The following is a 10597-nucleotide window of genomic DNA, read 5'->3' as shown; positions in this document are numbered from 1 at the left end:
TCATTAACAATAACAAAGCTCAATTTGTATCGATACATTGAGAAGTTTGCAATAATCTCCCAAGCTCGGAGCATTCTTAAGTTGTATCCATCTCTTGCTTTCTGTTCCTAACATTTTCTTTTAACATTTAGAGCTTGTTAGCCTTCAAATTCACCATGAATCTCTCCATCAATTTCCTAAAACTACAAATGAATTTGATGATATTTGAAAAGGGCCCTTTTGCTTCGGCTTTGACCGAACAGAACCCAACCTGAATGTGACTTAGCTCTTCTAAAGTGAAGGCTGGTCACCAAGCTACGATTGTACGAAATTGGGCTTGGCCCAACTTAATCATGAGGCCTAGGATCGGCCCATCAGCCCAATTATCAGTTTCAATCTCCCAGCTGTGAACCGTCATCGTCGAGAGTTGGATATTTTTACTGTAGCAAAACGTCTTTTCCGCACCGCCGAGAGCCGCTCCCGCCGCCCCAATGCGCCGCCGCCTCGACTGTGATCACACTCGCCGCCACCGCGCTCCGCTCACATGTGAGCGCCTAGACGGCGCCATCATCGGCCTGACCCTTGCTTACGCCGCTGTCCGCACGATCGTCAAGTTCACCTCGAGCTCCTCCACTCTCCACAAGCTCCAAGACGCCCCCTCGGTCCGCGTTGCCACCTACGGTCCGTGCTCTCCCTCAAAGGCGGTCCGATTCGGAGCCCGATTCGTCGAGCCGGTCGGAACGAAGGATCTCGTGATCGTGCGTGGCCTCGTGGAGGCGAAATCGGCTGTCGAAGGAGGGACGTGGAAGAGCTTGAGGCAGAATGTGTTGGTCTCGCAGGACTGCGACAGTAGGGCGGTGATCGTACAGAGGACTCAAACGATGAGTGTGTGTACACGCACTCTTTTGGATTAAAACATGAAGATGTGTACAAGGGGTAAATGTATGTCTCATGAGCAGATATTCTATCCGTGTGCTTTGCATCAGTGTAAGCAAGCCATGTCTTTTATTGCCCACTTCAGTCAATGGATGTTTCGTCTTCTCTTTCAATACCACATCGAGGAGCCCTTGTGAATTTGTGTAGTTAGTCTTGGAAATGTCATAGTCGTTACTACTTCCTTTTTGAATGGTTGGTCTCAATATAAGTGGATGTCAAGGCAAGGAGGATTTCATGATTTGTGGGGAGGCTGCATCGATGACTTAACTGCATCATCTGGTATAAGTGCATTTGCTGGTATGGTTGTGTTACTTCTATTCTTCTTTTGTGATGTGAAGTAAACCTGACATTTTGAAAGTCGAGAGTTTTCTAGCTTATGGCTAATAGTGTTGGTTTAGCACGTGAATTCCTTCTTATTCTGTACATACGATGAGTTTTAAGATTGTGTCTTAATGTAATTTTGGTCTTGATGAAGGAAGGAAATATCAAAGAAGAATTTTAACAGAGTAACTTGTTGCAGTAGGATAGATGCGCCGCTTTTATCTTCTCAAGATATTCTTGTTTGGGAAATTAAAATGCATTGGAGATGGATGCACTAGTGCTTTTGGGCCTTAAAAATGATATACAAGTCCGGTTTGGGAAGACACAATCACAATGTTGATTTGGTCTCTACATACCTGGAGAATAAGCAAGAAGAAAGTGTTTAGACCAAGGAGAAGATCAATTTTTAGAAAGTAGAGAAAGAAGTCTAGGATTTGGGGTCTCCCTGCTGTTAGGTGTCCTCTCATATTTGAGGGGCTTTCACATGCACCGGGTGCCTATACCCTTCTCGCGCCTAATTGTGAGTTCCAATTGATAACACCAGCGGTCGCTCCTAGTTTGCGAAGTCTGCATAATGGAGCAAATTGCAGTTCATGCGTTAAAATGTCATAATTACTTGTGTCAATCATGGCTTTTCTAAAATGGATTTTTTCCTGTTTACCTTAGGTTTGCATGATCATTTGATAAGCTTGATCTTCTGTTTTCATTATGAAGGGCATATACAATGAGTGGAAGGGGTTTTTCGGATGGAGTTCAGATCTAGGGGCTATCTTGTCAGATTATTGTGGGAACAAAAATCCTCATCGCTAAGAATGGTAAGCAGATTTTTTCCAGAAGTTGGATCTTACTTTTAAACTATATCTCACTGGAAAGCTGCTCTTAAAGCTTCTGTTACTCATTCTTTGAGTGGGATTCCATTACATATTGCTTGTCTTCAGCTAGGAACCATGTACCTCCTTCTAGTTTTAAGGTGTAATCTCACATTTTATTTTTGCCTTTGAGATTGGAAATGTTTGGGAGACTGTACATATAATTGTGATGGTAGACATATCAAAATTGGTTTTGCCACGGGACATCACATGGTGTTCATTTCCTAATCTCTGGATAGTGCATGATAAGGTCTATACTTTATCCAAATTAAGAGGTAGTGAAAGTTCTATTCTTTCAAAAGAATCGAGTTTCTTGATAGCAGGTTAAGGTTGATGTGTTCTATCATGGTAGAAGGGAGTTTATTGCTTTCCTCACATATAAATACATGTAGAGTTGGTAGATACTGTTCATATTTGCTGTCTTTTCTAGCAATTTTGCTACTATTCCTGTGCTACTGATTTTGCTTGATTCTGGAGCTGTGATTGACGGTTGGAGCTGAGTTTCGGAGGCCGGGCTTGCCTTCCCCTCCTTTTCTTTCCCACCGAACCGATTGGACTGGTTCGCCCTCCTTCTAGAGTTATGCTTTGTTTGTGCTAGGGTTTCGGTTTCCTCTCAGGTTCATCATCTGGCATGGCTTTTTCGTCTGCGATGATGACTGGTGAAGTGGCCTCAGCCCAACTTGTTTTGGATGGTTTTGGTGGGCCTTCCCTCCTTGGGTCCTCAAGCTCAGCCCTCTTTAGTTGCTGCTGGACTTACGGTAGCACCTCAGGCTGATGAGGCTCCCTCGAGCGGAGGCCCTTGAGTGTCTCGTAAGGCCCCGCAAGGCCCTGATGTTTCTCATGGTCGTTCCCGTACTAGGTCCACCTTAAGCGTTCTCAGCCCAACAACCTACAAGGAAAGGATCCCCCTCCCGTCTGCTCGTGGGTCAACATAGCTAAAACAGCGACCAAGGGGTATGATCTTTTGTTTATTCCCCCAACGTATGTTAATGATAAGCCTGTTATTAAATTGTCTATTGAAATTTTGGAGGCTACCGTCCCTAATGGCATGAATGCCTAGTTGAGTACTACATTGGGAAGAAACTCCCATTCAAATTAACCAAGACAGCTTTGAAGCATGCCTGGGGGCATAAATTGGTTGAAGTCTTGGCTGATAACTAAGGGTTCTATTTTTTTTCACATCCCGAATAGTGAGTTCCGTAGGAAGATATTAGATGGTGGCCTGCTAACAGTCGTTGGAGTTCCTTTGGTCCTACAACAATGGCAATTGAGGCTGAAGCTTAAGAAAGACAGCCACTCTTCGGTCCTTGTTTGGATTAGGCTGAAGAATCTCTCCTTTGCGCTTTGGTTTGTGATGGGGGATAAGTACAGTGGCCAGTGTGGTGGGCAAACTGCTGTATGTTGATCTCTGTACCAAGCAAATGAAAATGATCTCGTTTGCAAGAGTTTGTGTGGAGATATCAGCAACACAACCTAAGTGTAACACAGTGGACATAGACCTCGATGGGAAATCTTGTTCTGTGGAGATTGAGTACAAATGGCGACCAATTGCGTGCCCGAGCTATGGCACTTTTGGCTACAAGTGTGCCCAGCCTCCTGCCCCCTTAGGCCCAAAAGGAGAAGGCCAACAAGACTCAATTGTTGAACTCCCTGCTCTTGCTATCTAGCCCTCGGCCCCTGTTTCAGAAGCGGCTGCGACATTTGCTGGTCCTGGGCTTGAATGGAACTAGGTTGGTGGTAGGAGGAAAAAGCATTCCCTCACACCCAAGGAGGGGCTATCCTCTCTTCCGGATGCGCCTTTTGAAACGGACCAACCCCTAAATTTGAAGGACGTCTCTTCGGGATTAGGGAAGCCTTCCACTTTTGCCTAGAGGAACCAAAGGCGCTTGAAGGAGCAGACGCAGGTTTGCAGTTCCCTTGAGACCCCCGTTAGCACTCCTAAGGACAAATCGGCGACTACCACGAACTTTATTGCTCCGTTCTCCTCGATGAAGAATCGGATGGGCTTGCTAGTCGGGTCGGTAGTTCGAATGATGATGATCTGTTGGACCCTCCCTCTCCTAGGGTCACCTCCACTTGTAAGGAACTTGACCCTAGATAGGAAAAGACTTAGATATGCCCAGCCCCTCCTCCTGCTGTTCAGCCTAGGTCGGTGTCTAGTTGGCGGAGATCAAGCAAGTGGAGGTAGGCTCTGTCCTTTTATGCTATACTATTTATGTATATAGGTTTTTGGAATATTAAGAGTTTGGTTAACCCTATTAGGTAGGCAAAAGTTAGGAATTTAGTTACTTCTAATGGGCCATGTTTTGTCGGTTTGCTGGAGACTGAAGTCCCAGAATCTCTTTTTGGTTCTATTTCTGCAAACCTTTTGTCGGGTTGGTGTTGGGTGGCCAATTACGAGTTCTCCTCGAGAGGTAGGATTTGGGTCGGCTGGAACCCTTCCCTAGTTATTTTTGAGGTGTCCTCTTCTAATGCTCAGGCGGTCCATGGGAGTCTTAAGATTATTTTGTTAGGCTGGTTTGCTGTATCTCGGTGGTCCATGCAGAGCATACCTTTCTAGCTAAGCGGCCTTTGTGGGCGGACCTTGTCCGAAAGAATTTTATCTTGCGGGACTCGGCTTGGATGGTGGCTGGGAATTTTAATGCCATCAGGGACCCATCTGATCGGATTGGGAGTTCAAACTCTTGGATTCCTTATTTTGATGAATTTAATCAGTGCCTTTCTCAGATAGAGCTGGAAGATCTGAGGTCAACATACCTTCGCTTTACTTGGTCTACTTTATCTAGAGCTAGCCGAAAACTAAGGAAGATAAATTATGTGCTTGTCAATACAAAATGGAGCCAAGAATTCTCCTATTCGGAAGCGTCCTTCCTAGCCCTTAGCATTTCTGACCATACTCCTATGATAATAAAGGTGTTGCAACTAGTTCATCGGAGAAAACCTTTTAAGTTCTTCAATTTCTGGACAAAGCACCTGGACTTCCATGCTATTGTTACTCAAGTACGGGAGAGTCTCGATGAAGGTTTTCTCATGTACAGGTTAGTGAGCAAGCTAAAAACTCTCAAAAGCCGTTTAAAGTAGCTCAATAGGGAGTCATTCTCTAATATCTCTGAAAAGGTAGCTATGGCGAGGAATGCTCTTTGGCTCACCCAGGTTAGTCTTCAGCAGGACTCGACCAGCGAAGCTCTTGCAGAGTTGGAGAAAGACTCAACAACGGAACTTCGTAGATTTGTGGAGTTAGAAAGAGTCATTCTTTAGACAGAAGTCCAGAATCAAGTGGCTCAAAGAGGATGACCCGAATACTAAGTTCTTCCACCACTATGTCAATAGGAGACATCTGAGGAACATAATTCTTTCTATCATGGACACATCTAGTATTCTTGTCTCGGATCCAGCGGTGGTGCAGCACACCTTTGTTTCCCACTTTCAAGAACTCCTAGTGCCGAGGACCTTGCCTTTGAGGCCGTCGCTACTGGATGTACAAGAGGTCATATGGCATCCTCTAAGTGAGGAGTAGGTTAGTTCACTTGCTTGTCACATTTCGGAGTCTGAGATTCGTAACACTTTTTTCTCCCTTGATCGTGGGAAGGCGCCTGGACCGGATGGGTTTGGGATAAAGTTTTTCAAGCATAACTAGGAGATTGTAGGGCTATTAGTCCTAGAAGCGGTTAAAAATTTCCTTACCTTGGGAGACTTCTTCGAGAGCTTAATAACACCATCCTTGTCTTAGTGCCTAAAGTTCCCAATGCTTCTTTAGTCAATGATTATATTCCTATTGTCTGCTGCAATACTATTTACAAATGTATCACCAAGGTTTTAGCTAATCATGTGGTTGTAGTTCTACCTGATGTTATCAGCCAATCTCAAAATGCTTTCGTCAAAGGGCGGCGTATCAGGGACCACATTCTTCTAGCCCAGGAACTTTTTACTGGACTTTACCTAGACCCTTATTCCTCTAAGTGTGTAGTCAAGGTGGACTTCCAAAAGGCCTATGATATGGTGGATTGGGACTTTCTCGAGCTGGTTCTCCGTGCTTTTGGGTTTCTCGACCAGTTGATTCGGCTTATCATGGTTTGTGTATGCACATCATAGTATTCTATTTCTCTAAATGGGGAATTACACGGCTTTTTCCTGAGTGGCCGCGGCCTGCGTCAGGGGGATCCCATCTCCTCTTATCTTTTTACCTTGGTCATTGAGGTGTTCTTGGGGATTCTGAGCTTACGTGCTAGGCAACCGGGATTCTTATACTTATGGAGGTGCAAAGCATTGAAGTTTTCACACTTATCCTTTGTGAATGATATCTTCCTTTTCTGCAAAATTGATATGGCCTCGGTTTCTCTCCTGAAGGAAGGCCTTGATACCTTTTTGACTTGGAGTGGACTGAGGCCAAATACAAACAAGAGTGAGGTATTCCTTGTTAGAGGGTCGGCTCCTCTTTGGAGTCAAATTCTCCATGCCTTCGGTTTCCATGAAGGGAAGTTGCTGGTGCTCTATCTGGGGGTGCCCATTATCTCCTCAAGGGTTGGCAAGGCGGATTATATTTTTCTAATTGACTGCATTACTGCAAGGGTATAATCCTAGACCTAGCGTTTCCTCTCTTTTGCAAGTTGTCTTTAGCTAATCAAGTCTGTCCTTCATACGATTCAAGCTTATTGGACTAGTATGTTTATTATTCCTATTGCAATGTTGGATCGCATTGGACAAGTCCTGAGGCAATTTCTTTGGAAAGGCCCCGGCCTAGGGAGGGGAGGAGCTAAAGTGTCTTGGGGAGATGTTTGTCTTCCAAACAAGGAAGGAGGGCTTGGTATTCGCAGGCTGCGAGACTGTAATAAGGCGGCCATGCTTAAGCATATTTGAATCCTCTTTACTGACAGGGAATCCTTTTGGTGCAAGTGAATTCATTCGATTTTTTTTTTTTTAAATGAGAAACTTTTGGGTGGTTAGGAAACCAACTTATTGCTCATGGGTTTGGAAGAAAATTTTACAACTCAGGAGGGAGTTCCGACTTTCCTTCCTTTGGAAAATAGGAGATGGCCTCTCAATGTCCTTCTAGTTCTACCATTGGCACTTGAGAGGTCTCCTAAACCTACTGTTTTCGGATTCTCTCATTTATAGTTCTAGCTTATCCAAGTAGGTGATGGTGGATGACCTTTTCTTCCCTTCTGGCCAGTCCATCAGGACAGTATTGGAGTCTTGGGAGTATCCCTCCCTATCCTTTCTCAGGTCCCTGACCGGTTTAATTGGATGGAAAGTTCCTCTGGATTATTCTCGGTTGCCTCGGCTTGGGAGGCCATTAGAAGTAAGAAGAACCGGGTTCCTTGGGCTGCTTTAATTTGGTGCAACATGATCTCTCCGAGGTTCCAGTTCAACCTTTGGTTTATTACCAAGAACCAATTAGCTACATAGGTTCTTCTTTTATCATATGGTAGGATAGACAATGCGGTGTGTGCTTTTTACATGTTGACACCAGACTCCATTGATCATCTATTTTTTGGTTGTTACATCATTGCTAGCCTTGCTTTCTTTTGGGCTGCTAGATGCAACCTCCCTTGGCGCAATAGGTCTTGGTCGGAAAATCTTCAATGGGCAATGAAGTTTCATTCTGGCAAGGATTTCTATTACTGTATTGCCCGGTTCTCTTTTGGTGTCTTATGCCACTTAATTTGGAAGAACATGAATAGTATTCTGTTTAGAGAACAAACGTTGGCGGTCCCGGCCATGAAAAACCATCTCATTAAACTTATTAAGGACAATGCTTTAACGTTCAGAAATAGGAGGCTTCAGCGCAACTGGGGTTTTGACCCGATCATCTTCTCTTCTGAGGTCTTGGTGCTTTAATGTGCCTGCTATTTTGCTCCTTGAGGTGGTTGCTTTCCTGTTCTTGTTGTTGCTGTTCCTGTGAGGTTCTACTGCTGTTGTAGCTTGGTGTGGCTTGGTGCTTTGAAGCTGGAGTTTGCTGTTGCGAGGGTGTTTTTTCTGGTGGCTGTTCTGTAGCTGGCGTTGGCAGGTCTGTTCGGCTGGTTGCTGCTCGTTGGTTGTGGCGATTCCCCATTTTCTTTTGATAGCTATTGTTTGGCTGGCTGGTTGCCTTGTTTGGCCCTTTTGGTGTTGTAGCCTTGTCTTAGTGACTTGGTGTTTTTGTCGGCACATTTCCACTCGTTCTGACTAGTTTGTCTTTATGAGTGTAAGTTTTGGTTCTGATCCGCTTTGTACAGTTCTGGTTAAAGCTCAATATACTATTACTTCACCAATAAAAAAAAAAAAAAAATACATGTAGAGTTGGTGAATCTAATAATATTGAGAGATAGGAGACAACTTTACAAGGCTTCACTTTTTAGTCTTGAGCATTCAGTTATTATGCTTTCTTACTCACATTGTGTGTTGGAGATTTGAGATTTCTAAAGTCAGAGATTCCTCTTTCTTTGGCTGACAGAATTGAAGGTTCCTCAAGAAAAGTTTTCATACAATCATTTTAGGGAGATTGTCTTTATAAATTAATTTCTATAACACTTTTTCCCAGTCCTGATGTTCAAAACTATGCACTACGAGAAACTTTGTTTTGATGTGTCAGAAGAGGTAGTCAATTATTAGCTTACACTTTAGTTGTTGGACTTGCTTACATCTGTTAGTTTGACTGCAGGTTCCTTTTGTAGTCATTGATGGCAGTCAGTGGCCAGTAGCAGATTATGTTGTTGTGAACATGGATGGCTCAAGGCTTCATCTACCTCTTACCACATTATGTCACCAACTACAGCTGATGAATTCTTCTCTCCTTACACATTCCTCCAGGCACTTTTTGGTCGTAAATACCCTGTAAGTTTGTGACGTGTAAACTTGATGCATATGGTTAACTGCAATGTTTCTTGCACCTTGAGATTTTTCTGATTAGCTAGATGTTGCAATTCCTTTAATTTTGTAATGATGTATTTACTTTGGTACAAGTATCTGATCTGATGCTCTTGTTCCTCTATTTTGAAGGTTGGACTGTTTGATGAGGGAGAAAATTCTTCCATTAGGAAAGTATGTCAGTGCTGTTAGCCTTTTCTTTTGAAAATGAATTCCAGAGATCAGGTCATGAAAAGATTTTCCTTATTTTTGTAAGTTTTCCTCTCATCTACATTTTAATGGTGATGGATGGACATTCAATTAGTCTTGATGCTTGCTAGGGAGATTCTTTTTTTCATTTGTGGACTTACGCCCATGTACACTATTTTCTTTAGTTGTGAATTGCCTGTTTGGAAGTGTGTGTTTTTGTATTTAGCATGACACGGAGAGTTCCATAGTTGTGTGATTTCGTGAATTTTTGGATGATCTGCACAACCTCCTATTTTTTTAGTATATTTCCCCCTCCATGTCAAAAGATAAATGTGGCTCCACTTCCTTTGATGCTTGTCATTTGTTTATGTGATGATTTGTAAGCAAATAGTCTGCTTCACATGAATCAGTTCGTTGAGAATCGACCATCTCATACTTCCTTCTAGGATAGCTGACATGATTATGCTTCAGGGTCTACTACTTAAGTTTGATCTTCGGTAGGCAGCCCTTTTTGACAGTACTCGTCTACTATTGAATTGACTGATTTGACATTTTCCAGTACCAAGGCGACAAAAGATCAAATGATCATTGATCTTGCCCTCTTCTGGAGTAGTATTCTTCTTGGAAAGATGTCAATTGGTATCCTTGGTTTTGCTTTTGTAAGGTTGATAGCTATCGGCCGAGTAAACTTGTAACCATATTCTGTATCCTAATGAATTCAAGACATTATAATTTTTTTTACTTTACTGGGCTTATGCTAAATCTTCTTTCCTCGTAAAATGGAACAGATGGAAAAAGTGGAGGCAACGTAGACAGGATGAGCAGGAGTAGCAGGAGCAACAGCAGTAGAGCCATGCTGCAGTTGATGAGCCCAACACTCTTGCGGAGGATGATCGGGAGATGTACCAGATGGATTGTTACGTGTAATTTGTCTAATGAGGTGTAATTTGTCTAATGAGGAGGGACGAGATCCGTTTTGTCCCATGCGGTCATCTTGTGTTGTTAGTGATGTGTGTTATCCGCGGAACTGGAGGTTTCACCAAAATGCTCTGTTTGTAAGAAGCTGATCTCTAATTCAATCCAGATTCTTGAGTATGGTAGTGATTTTGTTTCTGTTAGTTCAAGGGTGGAAAGTTCAAATTGTTAGCTTTTCTTCTTTAATTTATCCCCGGAAAGAGCACTCCTATCCTTTAATGGAGAGTCCACAATGGACTGGTGATTGTTTTGTGTCAGTAACAATTCTTCGTGGGTCTCTCCTACTGTTAAAACTGTGTTGTTTAGTAAATTGAGCCTTATTGTTAAGTTTGTCACCTTGAAGTGGCTTTTGTTGTTGGTTTTACAATCGCACTTGGGCGGTGCTTATCTTTTCTTTAAATTTGTAAGTTCCTTTTTGTCTTTGCAGAGTGACAGATGATATCCATTATTAGTTATGAAATGCATAGCATGGCATCATATTT

General features: G+C 43.1%; 1 non-coding gene across 2 annotated transcripts; it reads left to right on the top strand.

The window, feature by feature from the left end:
* The first annotated feature begins 411 nt into the window (after positions 1–411).
* On the top strand, positions 412–10075 carry LOC104450988. 2 transcript variants are annotated; one of them, XR_005548031.1, is made up of 4 exons: positions 412–966; positions 1951–2051; positions 8746–8918; positions 9929–10075. It is a non-coding gene; the product is annotated as an uncharacterized LOC104450988 (transcript). The 2 variants fall into 2 exon arrangements; XR_005548032.1 differs by having other exon boundaries at positions 412–1212.
* Positions 10076–10597: the final 522 nt, after the last annotated feature.

Source organism: Eucalyptus grandis, chromosome 2, assembly GCF_016545825.1.
Source record: "Eucalyptus grandis isolate ANBG69807.140 chromosome 2, ASM1654582v1, whole genome shotgun sequence".
In the NCBI taxonomy this organism is placed as follows: Eukaryota; Viridiplantae; Streptophyta; class Magnoliopsida; order Myrtales; family Myrtaceae; genus Eucalyptus; species Eucalyptus grandis.
Note: the sequence above shows the minus strand (reverse complement) of the source record. Positions and strands in the feature narration are given on the sequence as shown.